Source organism: Gekko japonicus, unplaced genomic scaffold, assembly GCF_001447785.1.
Source record: "Gekko japonicus isolate JY-2015 unplaced genomic scaffold, Gekko_japonicus_V1.1 scaffold1453, whole genome shotgun sequence".
In the NCBI taxonomy this organism is placed as follows: Eukaryota; Metazoa; Chordata; class Lepidosauria; order Squamata; family Gekkonidae; genus Gekko; species Gekko japonicus.
The window spans coordinates 422,593-428,009 of NW_015167093.1; positions in this window are offsets into that span (position 1 = coordinate 422,593).

Below are 5,417 nucleotides of genomic sequence, written 5' to 3' on the forward strand. Positions count from 1 at the left end.
ACCACGCACGCTCCCCAAATGAGAAGGGAAAAGGAGAGCAGGCTCTTGCTGCCACTTGCACCTACCCTGTCTCCTGCCCACTTTATATGGGTTGTGGACCATCCTTTGCTTGCCCCGGGCCCCAGAATCACCGCCCTGCACTTCCATAACAAGCATGTCTCAATTGCTTTATTTTTATGGTTAAGCCAAACAGACTTGGCTTCATGTGAAGGCTACAACCTACAAATCATCTGGAGCAGGGGTCCCCAACCTGAGGCCCCCGTGCTCTTTCCGTGTGGCCCTCCAACCTGCTTGTTTGCTGCTATCACCTTCAAAGCATTTTTCCCCCAGACCCACACTGTTCTTGCTGCCTCAAGAGGCACCATCTACTGCTGTTCTTCCTGTGTCTTTCTTTGTTTCTCCTGGTCTCCATGGTTCCTTCTGCCAGCTCCCTCTTGGTCTTATCCTCCACCAGGGGTCATTTCCTGCAGGAGCACACAGGAGCAGAGCTCCAGCAGTAAAGAGCCCAGGGGGCGGGCACATGCAACAAGCCCCACCCCCTGCTCCCAGCAGCCCTCAGTCAGAGCAAGAAGCAGCCAGGTAAGCTGCAGAGCCCCCCCCCCAGCCCAAAACAGTCCAGTGGCACCTTTAAGACCAAGCTTTATTCAGGTACAAGCTCTCCCTCCTCTGTGAGGACAGATCTGCACATCCCCCCCCCAATAGCTAGCAATCCAAAACAGTCCAGTGGAGCCTGAGCGGTAGGTGTTGCCTTCTGACACACGTCCGGTGATGTCAGGGTGTGTGGCATATGCAAATAAGTTATGCTAATGAGCTCCTGCACCTCTTTTTCTACGAAATGACCCCTGTCCTCTACACAAGCATTTTGGCCATTCTGGGTGCTCTGCTGGCCCAAAAAGCTCAGGTACCTGTACCACTCAGCTTTCCCACTCTCCCTCTCCATACATTACCATGTTGAAGGCTATATATGTGTGTGCAAGGGAGATAAAGCAGCTGTGTGAATGGGTACAGGAGATGTCTGGCCTGCTTTTGCAGAAAAGGCAGGAAAAGGACAGCAGAGGGGCTGGTATTTTTGCAAAAAGAAGGGTACAAAGTGTTTTGCGTACTGAAGATTTCTAGAGACTCTGTTAGGGTTGCCAGGTCCCTACCTGCTGCCAGCGGGGGGATGGAGCTTCTTCACTGGGATCTTCTAGCGTGCATGCATAGCGCACATGCTGCAATGACATCACCCGGAAGTGGCATCATTGCACTAGGCACGTCACCAGGGGGACGCTCTAGCATTTGGCCAGAAACTCTATGGTACCATAGAGTTTTTAGGCCAAGTGCTAGAGCATCCACCCCACCCCCCCGGCAACATGCCTGGCGTGATGACATCACCTCGTCAGGCACATTGCCGCGATCCTGGCACTTTGGGGACGGGGTTCCCCCCACTGGCTGGATCCAGGCTGGCGGATCAGGGGCCCCTAAAGCGAGCAAACGCCCACCCCCCTGGGGAAATGGCAAGCCTAGACTTCACGTATCAAGCTCCTCCAAGTGACGTCCAAGGTTACTGGTGAAGTTGCAGCTGCCAGTTTGGTGTAGTGGTTAAGTGTGAGGACTCTAATCTGGGAGAACCGGGTTTGATTCCCCACTCCTCCACTTGCACCTGCTGATGTGGCCTTGGGTCAGTCAAAAGCTCTGGCACAGCTGTCCTTGAAAAAGAGCAGTTTCTGTCAGAGCTCTCTCAGCCCCACCGACCTCACAAGGTGTCTGTTGTGGGGAGGGGGAGGGAAAGAAGTCTGTAAGCCCCTCTGAGACTCTGAGTGACGGGTGGGGTATACATCCAATCTCTCTCTTCTTCTCTTCTTCAGACAAGAGCATTCTTCCTTCCTCAACCAGAGCTGGTTGCTCTGACTTCTTGCCTTGCTTGCTTCTGCCTCTCCCCCCCCCCTCACTCCAGCTAGGAGTCTTCTCATGCATCTGTGATTGCAGACCCCGGTGAGTGGCCCCTAGGGTTGAGACAGGAAGATTACTCTTTTAGTAGGGAAGTTTATGATTTCCCCCTTCCCACATCTTCCTCCAGCCAACTTCCTTGGCCACCCTTACCTAAGGGTCCGCCTTTTCTCATATGTCCCCCAGAGAACACTAAGATCAGGTTCCCAAAATCGCCTGGCCCTCCCGGGCCCTAAAGAAGCCAGGCCCAAGGCGTTTTCTGTGGCGGCCGCTTACTGGTGGAATGAGCTCCTGGATGACATCATGGCCCTGCGGGACCTTTTGCAGTTCTGCGGGACCTGTAAAACGGAGCTCTTCCACCAGGCTTTTAACTAGGGAGCCACCTTTAACATCATGGCCCTGGCCCTACCACCAACATCATCACCAACTTGGCGACCAACAACCTGGATTAGGGGTAAGCGACCATTCAAATGTCAGACAACACCACCATTTTTATAGGGTTGCCAGCTCTAGGTTGGGAAATATCTGGAGACTTTGGGGGGTGGAGCCAGGAGAGGGTGGGGTTTGGGGAGGGGAGGGGCCTCAGCATGGCAGAATGCCATAGAGCCCACCCTTCAAAGCAGCCATTTTCTCCAGGGGAGCTGATCTCTGTCAGCTGGAGATCAGATGTAAAAGCGGGAGATCTCCAGGTCCCACCTGGAGGCTGGCAACCCTAATTTTTTAATTATATCTATGTTTTGAGTAGTTTGGTCTTATACACTGTGATTTTAACTTAATTCTGTTTTTAGTATATGTCGGAGTTTTAATGTATATATCTATTTGTATGTATTGTAAGCCACCCTGAGCCAGCCATGGTGGGGAGGGCGGGATAAAAATTTAATAAATAAATAAATAAATAAAAATTTTGCTTCTCATGATTGAGGCTTGGCCAGCGGACAGTGATGTGTGCGTGCACCTTGTACATGATTTGAAACTAATTTAACTGCATATCCTTTGCTCCAGGTGGGAGGCTGCCCTTTCATTTGCTCTTCCTCTCTGCCTGCCCCTTTTTTTGGGGAGGTCTCCCAATTTTTAAAGTACTAGCATGTGTAGATTTAAACCTCAAGGCAGTGTGTTTATTATGAAATAAATTTCATAGTATTCAATGTACTTAGGATTGCAGCTCTGCCACTTGGTAGATCAGATTCATAATCAATTTTTTTTAAAAAAATTCTTCCTAGCCTGTGCATATGGTGGGGTTGCCAGCCTCCAGGTGGGGCCTGGGGATCTCCCGCTTTTACCACTGATCCCCAGCCGACAAAGATCGGCTCCCCTGGAGAAAATGGCTGCTTTGAAGGGTGGACTCTGTGGCATTATACTATGCTGAGGCCCCTCCCCTCCCCAAACCACGCCCTCTCCTGGCTCCACCCCCAAAGTCTCCAGGTATTTTCCAACCCAGACTTGGCAACCCTAGCATATGGCCCAATACTCCTGAGAACTGTAGTGGATAGGGAGGCAGGGGTCTCTTCTTTCATTTGCCATGGTCAAAATTAGCTAGGGATGTTCCTAGCTAATAGCAGCTAGAGTGGGGTGGATTTGATAGGTAAGGGAAGAGCTAGGCCCCTAAAACTATACCTCTCATATTGAAACTCTGTAACTCCTGCTCTGCTAAAAGTTCTGTAAGATGTCTGCAAAAGAAAGTGCTGTTTCAAAGAGACAAATAAAATGCAGATGAGCACTGTTTCTTTAATGAGAAATGGACTACTACTTCTTTGTTTAAACAAGGGTAAAGCAGCTTGCCTGCTATGTCTTTAAACTGTCTCAGTATTAAAGGAGTACAATGTTAAAAAGTACTTTGAATCCTGTCACAAGAGCTACTCAATATATCAAGGAGAGGTGGGAATGAACAAGATAAAGTCTCTTTAAAAATCAATGTTTTTGAAGCAAAGTAGTTTTAAAAAGCATGCTGAGGAGAACCTATCTACTGTGAAGGCCAGCTATCATGTTGGTAAATGTTTTGCTGAGAGTGGTAGACCATTCACTGATGGTGAATTTGTTAAACAGTGCATGGTTAAAGTAATGGAGGAAATATGCCTTGATAAGGTATCTTGTGTTAGTTGTGTCGGTTTATCTGCATCTACAATCCCCAGTCATGTTGAAGAACTAGGAGAAGAGCTGCTTATGTCATTGAATGTCAAGGCAAAAAGTTTTGATTTTTTTCTTTGACATTAGATGAGAGCAATGACATTACAGACATTCCTCATCTACTAATTTTTATCAGGGGAATAGATTCCAACTTCAGAATTGAATTAAAGAAGAGTTGTGTGCATTTCAGAGTTTGAAAGGAACTACAACTGCAGAAAACATTCTTGAAGGTGTGCAAATCAGTAGAAAATCTTGGTCTGAGTTGGGGTAAATTGAAAAGCATCACAACTGATGGTAACAAGAAATACGGTGGGAAGTAAAACTGGTGTAGTTGCAAGAATCAATGAAGAGATATTGCAATTAAATGGTACACTTCCCACGCAATTTCACTGCATCATCCATCAGCAAGCCTTGTGTAGTTAGATTCTTCAGAGGGAAAGTGTGATGTGTATCATTGTATCCAGCATTAATTACACCAAGCATCATGACCTTACTCGTCAGTTTCAAAACTTTCTCTCAGAGATAGATGCAGAAAATGATGTATTGTACCATGCAGAGTCAGGTGGCTTAGCAGAGGCAAAGACCTCAAATGTTTTTTCAGTGTTCATCATGAAGTTGATGTCTTTCGCAAGGAGAAAGGAAAAGGTCAAGAAGTACTTTCTTAAGCTGGATGGATTTTTGATTTGGCTTTCTTAACTGATATCACAGAGCATCTGGATACATTGAATCTAAGGTTGCAGGGGAAAGGAAAGCTTGTGTGCGACATGTATTCTGGAATGAAAGCTTTTACAGCAAAACTAAACATTTTTGTTAGCAAGTTAGTGAAGGTAACTTTTCAAACTTCTCATGCTCCAATTAACTAAAATTTGAGGATGGGAATTTACAATTTGGTGTTGAAAGTCACATCAAAGCACGGAACCTATTGCGGGTGGAATTCCAGAACAGATTCACTGCATGGAAAAGAAATAAGAATGTTTCAGAACCCATTTGAAGTGACACTCCAAGATGCAAGTAACTTTTTTCAGATGGAACTAATTGATTTGCAAGCAAGTGATCATCTCAGAGACATTTACAAAGAAAATAGTCTGTTAGATTGCTGTTCTGGCCTATCTGACACATTTATCAATCTAAAGAAATTTGCTTCTGACATGTTCACAGTCTTTGGCATCACATACATATGCGAACAAACTTTTTCCAAGATGAAAATTGTGAAATCCAAGTGTAGGTCAAGTCTTACAGATGAACATTTACATGACATTTCAAGGGGGTCTGTCACAAACCTTGACTTGGACATTAGTGCCTTGGCTAACAGAAAACAGCCACAAAAATCACACTGACTAGGTAAGCATGTGTAGCTAGATGAT